Consider the following 16,740-nt stretch of genomic DNA (forward strand, 5'->3'; position numbering starts at 1 on the left):
CCCACTCCTGCCAGAGCCATGCACCCAAGATGACCTGGAAGCCGTTAATTGCCGTGCTAAAGCCTGTGTGGACCACTGGACGGGACTTGTGTAGTGACTCGATAAGAAGAAAGAAGAAGCTGCAGATAAATTCCTTTTCCTTTCCCTTAGTAGTTGATTGTGGGCAGGCGCGTACGCAGGGGGGTGTTTGGGGGGTTAAACCCCCCCCGCTTTGGTATTTTTGTGTGTGTAAACCCCCCTAAAAAATTCCTAAAACCCCCCTTATTCCAGGTTTACGTTAAATATCGAGATCGCAGGGGGGGTGTTTGGGGGGTTAAACCCCCCCCCCCCCCTTTGCATTTTTTTTTTTTTTTTTTTTTTTAATTATTTAAAAAAAAAAAAAAAAAAAAAAATTACCCCCATGGCTGACCTAAGAAAGGTGACCTTACCCCCCCCCCCCAACGGAGCAAAATGTCAAATTTTCAAATTTCGAGACCAAAAAAAAAAAAAAAAAGTGTCCTCTTACCCCTCCCCCCCCCCCCCCCCCCCCCCCCCCCCCCCCCCCCCTGAGCGACTTTTCGGCTGGCTGAGTCGTTGCGATTTTTTTTGGACTCCCCCCCCCCAAAAAAAAAAAAGTGTCCGCTTACACCCCCCCCCCCCCCCCCCCCCCCACTGAGCGACTTTTTGGTCGGCGCGATTTTCAAATTTTCCTGAGTCGTTGCGAAATTTTGGACCCGATTTTAAAACCCCCCCTTGAAAAAATCCTGCGTACGCCACTGATTGTGGGTATCGGTTTATGTATACCTGTAATCTCCATTTCCCTGTTTTAGCGTGTATTTGTATTTTATAAACCTAACTTTACTTAAGTATGTGATTTGTATTTTATGGAGCATAATTATCGCCATCAACAAGCTCCGCTTTTAAGTTCAACTGAAGGACAATTTTTCTGAATAGTGTGTACCAGTATCGTATGTATGTAATAATAATTGTTCAATATGTTGTTACACTCTTTGTAAAATGAGATATTGTGGAAACCAATAAACTATTTATCTGTCTTACTATATCTACATTTATGTCTGGGATCTTGATCGTTTCCTCTTGAGTGCAGTACGAAGTCGTGGCGCGCACGCTCGGTCTCTGCATAGCTTTACATGACTGTAATCGACAACCAATCGTTCGGTCAATTCCACGACCTTTGTTCTGCTTGCTAAGGTAATTCAATTATGACGTCACATGCGAGCTTTTCAAGTACAAAGAGATTCATCGCTTTGATGCACGTGTACGTACTTATGAATATGCATGTCAGTGCATTTCGATGGATTGTGGTTATGTTTCCTCAGTGTTTCCACATAAAACTGTACAAATTATAAAAAATAGAAGAGTTTTGTTGCATGTGGTTTAATTCATCGAATAAATCATAGTAACAGCATTTTAGTACGTACGCTTCATTTTGCCGTTTATGTCGCCGATTTTGAGATATTTGGAAAAATATAACGTTATTTACGGTTGCCCGGGAATTTACTCACCGTCATGTGCGATACAAAATAAATGGATAGTTATTCAAAATGTACAATAATTGGGTATCGCTTCTCGGCCTTTTGGCTAAGATCATGTGTAGTATCTGTTCTTTTCAGCTTAATATCTGAAACGCGACTCACCGAGTCGCTTGTATATTAAACTGATTTTTGAATCTAGACCATGGAATAGGGGCTTGCTCCATCCTGGTCACGGGTTGGCCCGGTATTGCAGTACCTCCGGGATCGGCCCACCCCTCAGGGGGTAATAATTGAACCAAAGTCAGAAACTCTCTCTCTCTAACCCTCCTACTATATTTCTTCGTACAAATTATCTTTGATTTACACAAAGATTAAATGAAATATATGGAGAAATACTATCCCTAAAGGCTATATACTAGATGGTGGGTGTACCGTGTAGGAACCGATTGGAGGAGGGGCCGGGGGGGGATTCGGAAGGGGGGCTTCTGAAGGTATATTTTGGTGCATTACTTCGGCGCGTCATTATTCTAAATATTATTAGTCCGAGGTTTTGTTCATCCACAGGATTATTATAGGTCCGGAAATGGAATAGAGTTCATTATTTCAAAGGTTCGTACCTGTTCTAGATACAAAGTACACCAGTGCCGCGGCGGGACTCGAACCGTGAACCATGACGATCCACAGTCCGGTGACGTCCACTAGACCACCACACCTCTCCGTGATAATTACGATATAGGATTCTTTTTCATTTTCGGAATAATTAACCTATTTTAATTTTATTTTCTTAAATTACTCTGGATCCATTTAGTGCAAAATAGAATGCTTGTTTTCTTATATAGAAGCTCCGATTAATTGGGAAAAAGAATTTCCATTTTCGGTTTAACTTGATAAAATTTGGAGTGGACTTTAAAAGATTATTATTCGTATTAGTATTATAAACTGTCATTTATTAAAGAAATGTCTTCATGCTTTTCTGCTCACTCTCTTCGCATTGACCAGAGAGGTTTATTTATGAATTTATTATTTCAGTTGTATACTTTTGAAGAAAAACCCAAACAAAACAATTGAAACAAACATATTGATTCCAAATGTATATTCGACATTTTTTGCAAATGTATAGTGACAACCGACTCGAGTATAATATATCGAGAAGTCGCCCATAATACTTCCGACTGCGACTTGAACGGTTGAACAGTCATCAGGTACAAAAATGGTCAAGCGCCATCTACGCCAATCTTCTTTCAACATTAAACATCGCCCTTTTTTATTTTGAAAGACCTATGCCGTTCTACTAAAAGTTGAGCCCCAAAATGGTGACCTAACTCCAGGCGCGGATCCAGGATTTCTTAAGGGAAGGGGCCCAACTTTTTTTTTTTTTTTTTGCTCCCGAAAAATTTGCACCCCCCCCCCCCCCTTGAGCTCCAGGGGGGGGGGGAGGCCCAACCCCCCAAAAAGGTAAAAATCACGTGTTTTTACATGATTTTTTTTTCTCAAGGGGGGGGGGGGGCGGGCCCCCTGGGCCCCCGGCCCCCCTGGATCCGCCACTGCCTAACTCACCCCCCCCCCCCCACACACACACCTCGTGTCCATTTTGTTGCATCTTTGATAAGAACATTGTCACTGTAAAAGGGGAAAAAGCCTTTCCAAATATTGACATCGACTTTGGTTCAAAATATGTACTGCATACTTGACTATATTTCCTATTCTATTCAGAACTTCAGGCCTTAATAGTGAATAGGCTTATGTTACTTGTTAAATTAGGAATCTCTATGAGTCTATGCGCTCATTTAATTAAAGCCTTCAAGGTTTTGTTGTTCAGATTTGCATATCGCCAATTTTAATTATGTCTATTTGGTTTTGATGTTCTTTTAAAGTATTAATTAAAAGTATCATTCGATTTAACAAGGTCACAATAATGTTAGCAAATCAAATTTTATGATAATAAAGGGCAAAAGGAGATCTGTCCAAATAAAGGGTGCTCTCGAAATATCTGGAACTAAATTACTTGAAGTAGATAAGGCATATTTTGTAGGAATACAAATTGATAAGTATCTCATTCGGATTGAACAAATAAAAATGATACTGTCGAAATATTCGTTCACGTATTCCCTGGACATTTTAGTGCTATTATACAAAGCGTTAATCTAGTCACATATTTTGTATGGAATTAAAGTATGGGGAACCACATACAAAACCAACTTGAATTGTATTTTCCTTACCCAGAAAATGATGATGGAGCGGTAACTTTAGCCCAAGAGGTACCCATTCGGAACCCCTGTTAAGAAAGATAAAAGTTTTTAATATTTACAACCTTCAATTCCTATCTGTCTCAACCTTCACCATCTATGCTTTGACTTATTAAATGGCAATCTTCCTCACTCCTTAATTGAATACTGTCAGGTAAAAAACATGGACAACTATATCTGCCTAAATGCAAAACCACATTTTAAATAACATTTATGGGTGTGAAAATATGGAATAGTATATCATATAAACATATAAACAGTGGTAGATCCAAGAAGGGTACATGGAGGAAACTTCACTTGGCCATACACAATTAAGCATATTCAAAGTAGGCCCCGAAAATAATTACTCAAACTTTGGAGTCTTCAGATAAAAAGGGGCACCTGAAAGATTTAAATTTCGGGGAGTGAGCACTAATTTTTGTTTTGTTTTGCCTTTGCCCTCGAAAATGTGAGAATCGCACCCCCCCCCCCCCCCCAGGCACGTAGCCAGAGTTTGATGTTTGGGGAGGGGGGGGGGGGGCATATACATGTAATCGATCGAGGTAAAAAAAAGGGGTCAAAAATGTTCAACCGATCTTAGAATTTTTCGGGGGCCACGTGCCCCCCCCCCCCCAACCTTGAGCAGCAGGGGAAGGGGCCCGTCTCCAAATTAAAGGTAAAATTAATGTGTTTTTACCCGGTTTTTCCAAGATGAGGGGGCCGGACTCCTGCCCCCCCCCCCCCACCACCCCTAGATCCGCCACTGGCTTGTGTTCCAGATGTATCCTATACTTGACAAATAAGGAAAAGAAAAAGGAAAGCTGTAGACCATCAAATCCCCTACTCTCTGCTTTTGACCTCCCCTTAGAATTATCGAATCGTCCTCAACATCAAACCGGAAGTATTACAAGTCCACGGTAATGGAATGGTGAACCTTTCTCAATCTCTTCGGCGGATTTTGCTGCTGTATATTATACCACCTCCCTGATTATACCACTGACCTGTGACTGTATGTGTGCGGAGCGAGCAAGCCGCGCCGCGCCGCATCTCATACGATTTGATTGCGATCGAGACTAGTCGCCTGCGTCTCGTACTGTTTTGAATCTAGTGGTACCAAATCCTTTTGTACAAATTCTAATTGGTGATGAAAGATGCCCAGTCGCCCGAGTTCTTTTCCAAGTTTGAATTCTGTTTGAGCGTGTGTCTATAGACGTTTGATTGTGACCGATAATCATTTGTAACCTGGAAGCTGGAGCAAGAAAACGACCTCTCTGACAGTCAGAAAAGGCGTTCCCATCTTCTTCTTTTTTTCCGAGATAGGTGAGTCCACTGCATGCATGCAGTGCAGTGCAGTGAATGTGTGAGCAAGTGAGTAGACTCTTGTGAGTGTTTTTGAGTGTTCGAATTCGAATGGATATCAACAACATTAAAAGTGAAAAAATAAATAGCCTTAAAGGCTTAATGATAATCATTACAAAGTTGGCTCAAGTACCACTGCCAGTGCACTTTCGCATGCCATCAATGATTCATCGGGCATCAATGGCATCAGGCATGCACTTGTTTTGCACGGGGTGCCCAGCCCCAGGGTGCGAATATTTTTTTTACACCCTAGTCTGGCCAGTTTCGCCGTAATACTCGTAAAAGTGCGCTGGTGGTAAAGCCTACATGTAGGCATGTACCGGTACTACCGCAGTTTAACTTGGTTGCTCTCTAGCTGAACATTCGTTCGTTCGTGTCTCCTTCGATAAAGATTAATGTAAAGTTCCTAAATTAAAATAAATTAAGTTTTTGAATTCCATCGCCCGATGGCTGCAGTGGCCGTCTCATTTACAAGGGCCAGCTATGTCTTTATCTGACGATTGTCATGCATGATGTACATGTGTATCATCATGCACCTCACATGTAGGCTGCTAGACTAATATTAGTCGTTTCCATGGTGTTTATCATAGAAATGGCCAGGCTAGCGTGTTAAAAAAAATTGCGCCCCCAGGGTGCCTAGAATTTAAAATGTGATCTGTTCATTCTGTAGTGGCAGTCCATAATTCATAAAGCCATACAATTAAAGAAAGGCATATACCCTAGTTCTAGATCTTTAAAAAAGGTTCTCTGCTATGCCTGTCTACGTTAGCCTTAAGGGCTCTCTCGAAATGTTTTTTTAATGATATTATTCGAGAGAGCCTTAAACGGCTCCCATACCCCTGCACGGAGAGGCATGTAAACAAAACTCAAAAGTGGTCCAAAATCACACTTTCGCGCACCCGAACAATATTGGACAGTGGCTTTGATAAATTTTGTCGTAGTTTTGGTCTTAATTAGCGCTTTAATTTCAAAATCGGATCTAAAAATAACAAAATAAGAGCAATTTTCTTACCAGACCGATACAGCTCAGCTCCCTTTTCACGTGTACCGTGTGAATTCACGATGTCTACACAATGGTGATGACCTCTGACTGGCACTTCCGTGATTGTGGGTAAATTGTGCTGCTTCCGTATAATGCGCTGTATGAGTGTTATTCAGCGCATTATACGGAAGCAGCACATTTACGAAGTGCTAGTCAGAGGTCATCACCATTGTGTAGACATCGTGAATTCACACGGTACACGTGAAAAGGGAGCTGAGCTGTATCGGTCTGGTAAGAAAATTGCTCTTATTTTGTTATTTTTAGATCCGATTTTGAAATTAAAGCGCTAATTAAGACCAAAACTACGACAAAATTTATCAAAGCCACTGTCCAATATTGTTCGGGTGCGCGAAAGTGTGATTTTGGACCACTTTTGAGTTTTGTTTACATGCCTCTCCGTGCAGGGGTATGGGAGCCGTTTAAGGCTCTCTCGAATAATATCATTAAAAAAACATTTCGAGAGAGCCCTTAAGGCTAGTCTACGTACTTCTATAAGATTTGCAATTTCTGCATTAACATCAGTCTTTTCTTTGCATTTCATTTAATATAGTCGACTCTAGACTCTAGTCAATTAATGAAATCACATTTTTAGGCACCCAGTAAACTTTGGCGTATATTCATCACTACAAAAAATGTCTAAGCTTCACATTTCAAATTCTTAATAAAGTCTAAACACAGCTAGAATACGCATGGGCACTTGATTTACTTTTTTTTTACCATGTTATAGCTGAAGGAGCTCTCAACTCATTTAAGGAGTCTTAATTTCAAGACCTCCATGATTTTGCACTGCCAATCTGTGGCTGAAATGATGAAAATAATCATGAAAATAGTGATAAGTTTAGTGCATTAAGGCTCGGGAAGTGTCGCTGAATGTTGGCGAATGTTAGATCTTGACTCTTTGGGTGTAACGTTAGTTTATATGCTTTCATGATGCAGGGCAAAATTCCACGCTGTAGGTCATTTAGGTCCAACTGATGGCGAATACAGATGAATGGTTCTACAGAGCAGTAGGACATAAACAATACTAGATATGAAGGATGAAAATAAGAATAGCACATGCACTACCAGCACCATTGGGGGGACCTGTCTGTGGAGTTTGGCATTTAAAGCATTAAATTTTGCACAGGTATTTCTGAAAGGAGATATTGTCACTTTCTATGTGATGCTGATGTACTGTTGTTTCTGAGTGATAAAAACTGCATTTCAAAAAAATAGTTGTTGACAATAGTAGAGCAGTATAGACGGCAGCAAATTATATTAAGTTTCACCATGGCCATCACTTGGGAAATACAAAGTTATATCATAACCCTGTAGATCAGATGTGTGGCAATACTCCATTGACTGTCACTGCATACAGCAAACTTTGTGTTCACCCTTTATTTTCATTGCATCTCCTTTGTCTTCATACCAAATAACCCACACTGTACATGTACATGCAGTAAAGTACCAAGGGATGGGGAGTAATATGAATATTTTTCTGAATGCACAAGGCTGGCTGCCTTGTGAAATGTGGGCAAATAACAAACAGTTCATGAAGACAGTGAGGCGAAACAACTAAACAAAAACATGCGGGAATAAAAGATATATGCTCTACATGCAGTTCAGTGAGTCACATTTACCCACCCCACACAAGGCAGAAGGGTCTTTTCTATTTTTGAACAGCGGGGTGGGAAATCTAGAAGCAGTCCAGCTAAACACCCCCAGCTGTGCTAGCTGAACCTTAGGAAGAAAGACAAAAATTCCACCAATGGTCTTTAGTCTGGTATCTAGACTTGGTGCATTTCATATTTCAATTTTGTAAATTGGGTGTAGTCACGTTTGTTCTGGGTCGTTCATGTTGTAGACGACATTCAACATTTGACAACATTTTTCAACAATAGTGTACAGGACATTCTTTCATAGGATGTCAATTCTTTTAATTTTACTTTGAAAGCTTTATCTTGATATATTTTAAAAGTAGTGCTTTTTTTTCATTAATTTTCGTTTGATTTTCATTTCTGCTTTCTATTCATGTCACTTTAGGAAGCAGCAGTAAAATAATAAACTGGTAAAATGATTGCAAATTTGAGACATGCTTACATTTTCAGGAGGGAGGGGAGGGGGGGGGGGTGTCCTTCAATAAGGAACCTGGAAAAATGTTATAAATATACTCAGTGCTGTATGCATAACTGTACATGAAATGAAGCAAAGATGTTTAAACAAATTAAGTTGATAATATTAAAACAAATAAGGGAATTGTGGATATTTTTAGAAAGTGGGTTTTTCCAATAATTATCCATTTGCATTATTTGGTATAAACATTCTATACATTCTCTTGCAGAAAACACATATTTCTGTGGAAATGAGGAAGTATACATGTACATAATATTGTTTACAAATAATAACCCAGTGTGCGGGTAGCATTCTTGATGTAAACATGAGATCTGATAGATACCGTAGTTACCTTTGGATAATTCATAATTGTATACATGTAGCATAACAAATGAATACTTCCTCTGTAGCAAAATAAGCCTACCGGAAAAGAAAAATGTACATGTATTCTATTAGTACTTTAAAGTTAAAGAAAATATAACAAAATATTGAGGAATTCATTTGAATATCAAATTAGCCACTCTGTATTGTGCTGTTACAGAGATAGCAAAATGATTACAAACGAATAAAGCAAATGTTTTGTAAAGCACAACAAACTTTTAAAACTTTTATTATTGTGATAAAATTTGATTCTAATATTGGTTGAATGTTGTTTTCATAAGTTGGTGAGGTGATCAAAAAAAAAATTGTTTTAATTGTTTCAAAGTAGAGTATTCTCTGTTCAGTTATGCAGAGGTACATTTACATGTAGGTTCATTTACTGATTTAAAAAGGTTCAAATACTGGAAAAGTTTATTCGTCACATTTAAATGATTCTATTGTTAAGATTTGAGTGGGCTCTGGATTATCACAGATAAGAATGTTGTTTGTCACATACCACAATTCATGCCGAGCCTTTGTTAAGGTGTTGGTTTTAAGGTCACACCAGCTACATGTATATAGAAAGTTTTCAGAGAAATCAAAGTACCAGTATTTTTTCCCTTTTTTATTGGGGCCCTTTTTCAATTTTCAACAAAGAGATGGCATAATGTTGTAGACTACATGTATGTGTCTCAAAGAAGCTACCATGTACACATGTAGGCTTTATATACATATATACTTTGGAAGTCTGTTTTTTTCTGTATCGGATGGAATTAGATTTAATTTTTTTTTTTAATGCAAATAACAAGTATAATTTTTGTATAGTGATGTACGAAAAAGATGAAATTCTGGAGCGATATTCACACATTTTATTAGGGTAAATGAACACAAACTATTCCAACATAACACTCTGAAAATGATTTCTACCAAGTTCTCCCATGCATCTAAATTTTGCTTGTCTTAGAATCCTTTGTCTCTTACTGAACCTAGTTAACTTTGGAATAGCCTGTTGGTCTCACTTTCGCCACATACATGTACGTGTAGAAGTACATTTTGCTTTTTAGCTCAATTTTGAATGCTTGCTCTATCTTTGTACATTAATTCAAAGCGAATATCAAGCTAGAAGCTTCCAGAAGAGTGTTCGTGAGATGTTATGTGTGATTTTATTTTGTAAAAGTCTTCTTTGTAGGATTAATAAATATAACTGAACTGTATAACTGAACTGTACAACTCTGGAACAATTTACCTCAATGTATAAAACAAGCAGATTCAACAGACAAATTCAAATCCATGTTAAAAACCTACTTTTTTGTTAAATAGCCTTTTTCATTTGCATATGCAGCCCCCTCGATTGTCCACTATCTATTATGTATAACTTAATATTTGGCTGTAATTCCTTCTATTTCTATTTTTCTTAAGCGCTTAGAGACATATTTTGTGATAAGCGCTATACAAATGTTGTTAATTATTATTATTATTATTATTATTATTATAATTAATTTTCTAGCCATAGTACAATATCTTATATATTGTCAACTCAAGAGTAGATTTATGGCTAACGAGGTTTCACATGACACTAATGAAAATAAATTGACACATACATGTACTGTATGCATGCCATATAAACAATAAAACACCTCACTGTAGAGTGTACATACATTGTAAGTACATTTGTGTATGTAGATGTGTTTTCAAATCAAGCTGGGGCAGTAGACTTTATATGTTGTGTACAATGTGTACATGTACATGTATTATAAACTGAGGCCCCTTTAATGCATGCAATTTCTTATATTTTCCTTTATTGATTATACATTAAATGATCAAATGTTATTCAATTGTTCTGGTGTTTCCAGTATGGTTCAATAATGATCCATTCTGTTGCAGATCATTAATATGCTGCAAGCAATGAAGCTTGAATATATGGTTATTTTCAACTACGGTAGTGCTCCTGGATTATGCACCAGGCTTATGCACCAGGCTACCCCCCCCCCCCCACCCTCCTTCTATTTCCACAAAGATAATTCCAAATCACAATTATGGCTTTAAAAATTGTCATCAGGTTCTTTATTTTGATACTAATTATTTTTAGTGTGCCCAGGCATTCAAGTTCATGCAGAGTGTGTTGAGATTATGCTCACAAGAGCGCAACATCCAACCAAGCATGCATTATATGAAATTGAATTTAACGTGTTGGAACGGCATGTGGAAGTACATGCACCAAAATGAGTACAAAATGTCGAAGTACATCCACATGTGTAGAATATTTACAAGTAGGCCTACTGTACATTGAGTACATGTTGCTTTCTGCAGGTCTACTGCACTGTGGTGTACAGGTACCATACAGGTCCATACATGTAATGGAACTCAATAGAAAGGCAGTCCCTCTCTTTTGTTCAACATGAATGGACCTTAAACCACAATTCATTCACTCCGACCAGTCAGTGCATTATCAAGATTGCGTGTGTGTGAGTTTGGATTGAAATTATACAAAAGCATGAATCATCACTCTCCCCCTTCTCCTCAGATGTCAGTTATTCCTCCCGTAAAGATTTACACATCCAGGGGCTATTTTTCCATCTGATACCTTATACTTATTACAATTGATTCCCCTGCAAACCGTACTGGCTCGAAAATTATTTCAGCTTTGCGGGGCAAATGGGGGAGGCATGCTGTGAATGATTAAAGGGCTGCTCATGTGAAATGCTCACCTTCATTTTGGAAATTGTGGGTTATTTCAGTGAGCTGCGAAAGAAATTCCAGAGAGAAGTGCCGGGTCGTGGATCAATATGCTCTATTCACTGTGTGCACTCGGTGGAATGTTTGCCTAAAGAATTTGATGAGAATATGACAAAAATCTGAATGGTGGGCCCTAATGGGATAGAATGTCACCTTTTTTGTGCAAGGTTTCAGTAATTTCCCCTTTCTATTTTTGTGTTTTGAGTAATAAACATTCCTTGATGGAGACAAAAAATTGATATTTTGATGATGAGTATTCTTATTTTTTTTTACTTGACTGAAATGAGAATGCTGAAGACAAAGGATCCGAGAGACCATTGGCTATACGTTTTTTCCAAGGGACTTGGTACAAAATAAAAATGTAGTTGAACATATTCTTCATTAAATGGCTTTGTTTTGAATCTGGGATCTCCTGGTTATAAGACAGCTGCTCTACTAGAAAGCATAATAACTTATGCTGGTTTGCACATCAGTAAGTTCATCCAATTATCACTTGAATTGACGAGACCAGGAAAGCTACATGTAATGCCACACGTACACGTATGATAAGACTTGACCTTGAAACGAAAGGCAGAATAATCCACATACATTATATGTAGATGTAACAGTTTTCGAAATACATTACATGTATCATCGTATGTCACTTTAAGTGTATCATTGTAATTACCATTATTGTCTCATGCTTTTCGCTTTATATTTCAAATTTTTCACTGCAAGATTTCAGTGTAATAAAAGGTCTTCACAAAATTCAATTGACCAACTACTGATACAGTATCGTTAGTCTAGGGTGGGAACTGCTGTGGTACCCGAAAGTATTTCAGAGCTTACACTGTTTAAGAAAAGAAGGCTCCAAAAGCACAGAGCTGAATAGATTAGAAGCATTTTAGGTATTTGTCAGTATTTGTCAATCTTTGTGCAATATTGAATAGCTTCTGGGATAATCTTGTTACGCATGGTAAACTTTGTACATTGAACCTCTGATTGAAATCGAAAATGAAAAATATGTTCAACTCTTCAACTTCAAGTCAATAGCATGACCTCGAAAGTGAAATAAAAATAAACTCGAGAATGTGAATAAAAAAATGTCATTTAGGCTGCCCAGTTCTGTTGCATTATTTGCAATTGTTGCATTTTGTGTGCATGATCACACAGTATTGTACATCTACAAGGAAACATACCATCAAAATACCAAGAATATGTACTGTAAATATTACATGTAGGCTTTCAGAAGGCTGGAGCATGCTGAAGTTACTCGTCTTGTGGGTAATAACCTTTACCACTGCATAATCAGTTTGGTATGCAAAGACATCAGAGAGCCCATGCCCTTGGCTTTGCTATTCCTGAATTTATTTCACCCCAATGAACTTTGCCCATGGCTGTTTGTACGAAACTGACACATAGCCCCCCCCCCCCCCCCCTTCTATCTGCTATTTTTGTCCTTGATGAGGCTTTAGCCATCTCATGTACTCAAGTTTATTATTTGTATCTCTGCAGGTCTTCCTCTACCTCTGGTAAGAGGGTAAAGTACCGCCCCTGATTTTCTTTTTACTCTCATGCACAGAAAACACACAGAAAACTGCAGTGCAGGTTGATAACTGTGCTTCAGGTCATTTGAGGTCGCCAAGGTCAAGTAATCGATACCTAGCTTACAGCAATTCTAATTCTGGGCAGGGGGCACTGATCCTACAGTGTAATAAGGTTGTTGGTAGATATCCCCATCTCTCTCTCTCTCTCTCTCTCTCTCTCTCTCTCTATCTCTCTAAAAATCAAGTATCGGGGGGGGGGGGGGGGGGAAGAGTGACACTGCTGTACTAATGTACAATGTAGACCCCTGATGGTCATTGGTTCATCATGTGCCCAGTTTAGTGGGGTTAAATCTTAAATATGATAATTAATGATATACCATGGGCTAACTGAAGATTTGGTCATCATTGCATAGACTGGGAATGGATGTTAGTACATGTATCTCCGTGGGAATTTTACTTTTATTTTAAAAACATCCAGTTGCTTCTAATTACCTTATCAAATGTAGAATGTGATTTGTACTTTTTGTTTCTGAATGTCAGGAATGAAATGGAGAATTCTCAATGGTAGTGCACTGCATAAATTGGTTTCAATTGGTCGATCAGGTGCCTTCTGTCTCTCTCAGTCCCATAGGCATTGATGAATGTAGTGTTTACAGAAATGCTTTGAACTCTTGCTCCCCAATGTACATACCGTTCGAAACTTCAAATACCCCCATGTTCATGCCTTTCAACAGCCAATATGGTGCCTTTCGACATTGCAGCTTTTCTATTGTAAGTGCAGTAGTGCAGGTATACAGTTTTGTTACATTCTCCCCCTTCGAGAGCATAACTAGGATATTGTGCCATATGTCACTTATTTCACAAATCGTTGGAAATGTGTTTTACATTGTACATTGTATCATTGCATATGAACATATTCTATCATAAAAGGCTGAATTACAGTACATGTTTTCCAGATTTATGGCAACAATGAACATTGTCCCTGTCAAACTGTAATAAGAATTTGCTTACGAATCAGGCTAGTCAACTTGGGTTCAATCATTTGATGACATTAAATGTATTCAATTTCATGAAGTTTTATTTTACAGTTGTTAATCCACTTTACTTGTAAGTTTATATGTGGATTAATCCGATTATTGATTCATATTAAATTTATTTAAACAAAAAAAGTCTGTGTACAAGTCCACTTCAGAACGGCAGATAATTCAAAGGCCTGTCAATTTGATGCGTCTGTTTATTTTTCTTACTCTGACCAAAAATATCCTTAAAATTGCAATTACATGTAGTTCACCATGTAAACATTGGTTAAAATTCAAACACCAACCCTTCACAATCTACATGCACATGTTATGTAGCACTCCAACCTTACCCTTCTTCCACAAACTTCAATTCATTCATTCGCATTATGTATACACTCAAGTTTTCTCCACAAAAAAAGGAGGCACACATTGCACTCTCTATGCCCCCAAGTTCTTTCTCCTCTGTTCTCCTTGTTATAAACCTTTTCTTCCACAGAACAATGCAGCCAGACCTTTCCCTCAACCTTTTCCTTTGATCTCTTCATTTGCATGATAAAAGGGGGCAGGTTTCTCCTTTCTTGCCTTCTTAGAACTACTTGTTGCCCATTCACTGGTTCTCAATAGGGTCTAATAAACTTAATCAATCGTCTTTAGCTAAGCTGAAGTCCTTCAAAGCTATGAATGTTGCTTATGGATAAAAAAAAAAAGGATTGTCAGATTATCTTTATTGTTGAAACTATTCATATATATATATATATATATATATATATATATATATATATATACATATAACATATGTGGAATAGTAAGTGGTTTGATCATTTTCATCACAAATGCAGAATTACACAGAATTTTCTGATTTACCAAGCCACTTGAATGTTATAAAATGAATGGGTTAATACTTGACTACTTGTACATATCATTATAAACAAAGTACACGTTTGTGTATATTTTTCCCATTGATTTAAAACAAAATTCAAAGTCACATGGCAAATGATTTCACAAGAACATCTCTGATGTTTTCGGATGAAGTATGGTAGAAAACTGCATTAATGTTGGTGCATTGTATTATAAATACATTCTATGATCCTACAGGTTTATGTATTTTGCTTTACAAACTCAAATCCTGAACCCTGAATCATACAAGTAAACTTGAAATAAGACTAATGTCCATGTCCAGCCAAGTAATTCTTTGTTCATTTTCCCATATGAGTCTGTGGTTGGACAATGAACTATACCATGCATGACTCATAAGATGACAAGACCTGTGTTTACATGGCGGTCTTACGGTCAGCCCTCCTTTGAATGACCATCGATTACAGAACCATACACTCACTGACCCAGAAGCATGCATGCATGTAGGGAGGCATTAATCATTCAGGAGGAGGGGTGCTTTAATATCTTGTTTTTAAAAAGAATCATTGATTAGTTTTTACCAAGGAGATGTAATCCTAGTTTGACCGATTAGAATTATTCAGCAGGCATGGCTTAATAGTGTGTACTCGAGAGTTCTCAATTGCACCTGCATTGAAAATGATTTGTATGCTGACTGTACATGTACTCCTGGGACAAAATAGTAAGTGGTCAACTTATATATTTTGCGACATGTTCATGGTATGTACAAGATCACATTTTAAAGAGTGAGACATTTTAAAGTTTATAGTTATTTTCACATCCCCCATACTTTAGAAGTAAATGATTATTATATAAATTTGAATGCTGAAAAGACATTCCGTTAACTTCATTGAGAAATGAGATTTTGCATCATGATCAAGTCAATTTATGATGACAAGAGGAGGAATTCAAAATAAAGTCAATAACTATATCAATACCCATATAATCTTGCTTTGTTTACTTCGTATCGGCCTACAAAAGAGATACAGGCTCTAACCAGAGTTTCAATGTACAGCAACTTATGCTTAAAATATGAATCTGTACATTTCAAAATGGCAGATGGCAAAATTCCTTACATGTAAGCTTGTAGATAATAGTACTGTAAAGGCAATCAGGTATTAAGTCATATTTATGATAGACAATATACAGAATAAATTAATACTGGCCGATCATATTTCACACAGGTGAAATGACAATGTGCATTACAAAGGAAATGGCTTGCAGCATGGCTTTATTACAATGCAGATTATGCTAGAGTCTTTCAAGCTGTTCATGACCTTGATATTTAATCCCAGCCAGGAATAAATAGAATGAACCCCCCTGATCCCTCACACCCTGTTCAAGTCTACATTCCATTGATGCCATGAGCTTACACTCACAGTCTGTAATGGCTCTCTCTCTCATTCCATTTTAATTCACCCCCCTTTTTGTCTGCCATTGTCTGTCATACCACATACCACAAACATGAATGCATTCTTAGGAGGGGTGTATTGGCATTTTGATTTATCAAGGGCACAAAAGACCTACTATGTCACTGTCCATGTTATTGTCAAATATATGACATAGGATCATTAGTGTTGACAGTCAAGCATAATGTTCAATGTAGGCCTATGTGTAGGTATAGTTACATTTAGATTTGTTTGACATTTCTAATGGACCATTTTCTTTCTTGTTGTTGCTGTCATGCAAAATTAATCTTAAGTCATACAGACAGTCACAGTCATGATCTAGGAATAAAAAATGGCACCCAATGTAGCATGAAGCATACATGTATTTGCAATAATAAACTTTGTAATAAATCAGGACATCTGTCTCTTACAATTGTCAAAGGGATATGCAAGTGTAGATTTCATGTACATGTAGAGGCACACAGAACAACTGTGATATGGTCTTTAAACTTAAGATTTTCTCAATAAAAAAATTTATTGTTCACCTTCATTTATTTTTCACCTTCATTTATTTTTCACCACACAGGGCACCTAATGAGGGTGTTTCTATAAAACAGTAATTAAG

The 16,740-nt window shown here is 37.7% G+C and overlaps 1 protein-coding gene and 1 non-coding gene across 3 annotated transcripts in view; both read left to right on the forward strand.

Annotated features, from left to right (window-relative positions):
- Positions 1–1,561: 1,561 nt before the first annotated feature.
- Positions 1,562–1,753, forward strand: LOC115917779. The gene has a single exon (XR_004064384.1). It is a non-coding gene; the product is annotated as a U2 spliceosomal RNA (small nuclear RNA).
- Positions 1,754–4,793: 3,040 nt separating this feature from the next.
- LOC592873 (protein TANC1) overlaps positions 4,794–16,740 on the forward strand; it is an 88,757-nt gene continuing 76,810 nt past the window's right edge. The window contains exons 1-2 of one of the 2 annotated variants that reach the window (XM_030986739.1): positions 4,794–5,020; positions 12,070–12,075. The gene's annotated coding sequence lies outside the window, so the exon portion shown is untranslated. Of the gene's footprint in view, positions 5,021–12,069; positions 12,076–15,024; positions 15,410–16,740 lie in introns of those variants that run through there. The other variant, XM_030986744.1, reaches the window with a different exon arrangement.

This window comes from Strongylocentrotus purpuratus, unplaced genomic scaffold, assembly GCF_000002235.5.
Source record: "Strongylocentrotus purpuratus isolate Spur 01 unplaced genomic scaffold, Spur_5.0 spur5_contig_838, whole genome shotgun sequence".
NCBI classification, from domain to species: Eukaryota; Metazoa; Echinodermata; class Echinoidea; order Camarodonta; family Strongylocentrotidae; genus Strongylocentrotus; species Strongylocentrotus purpuratus.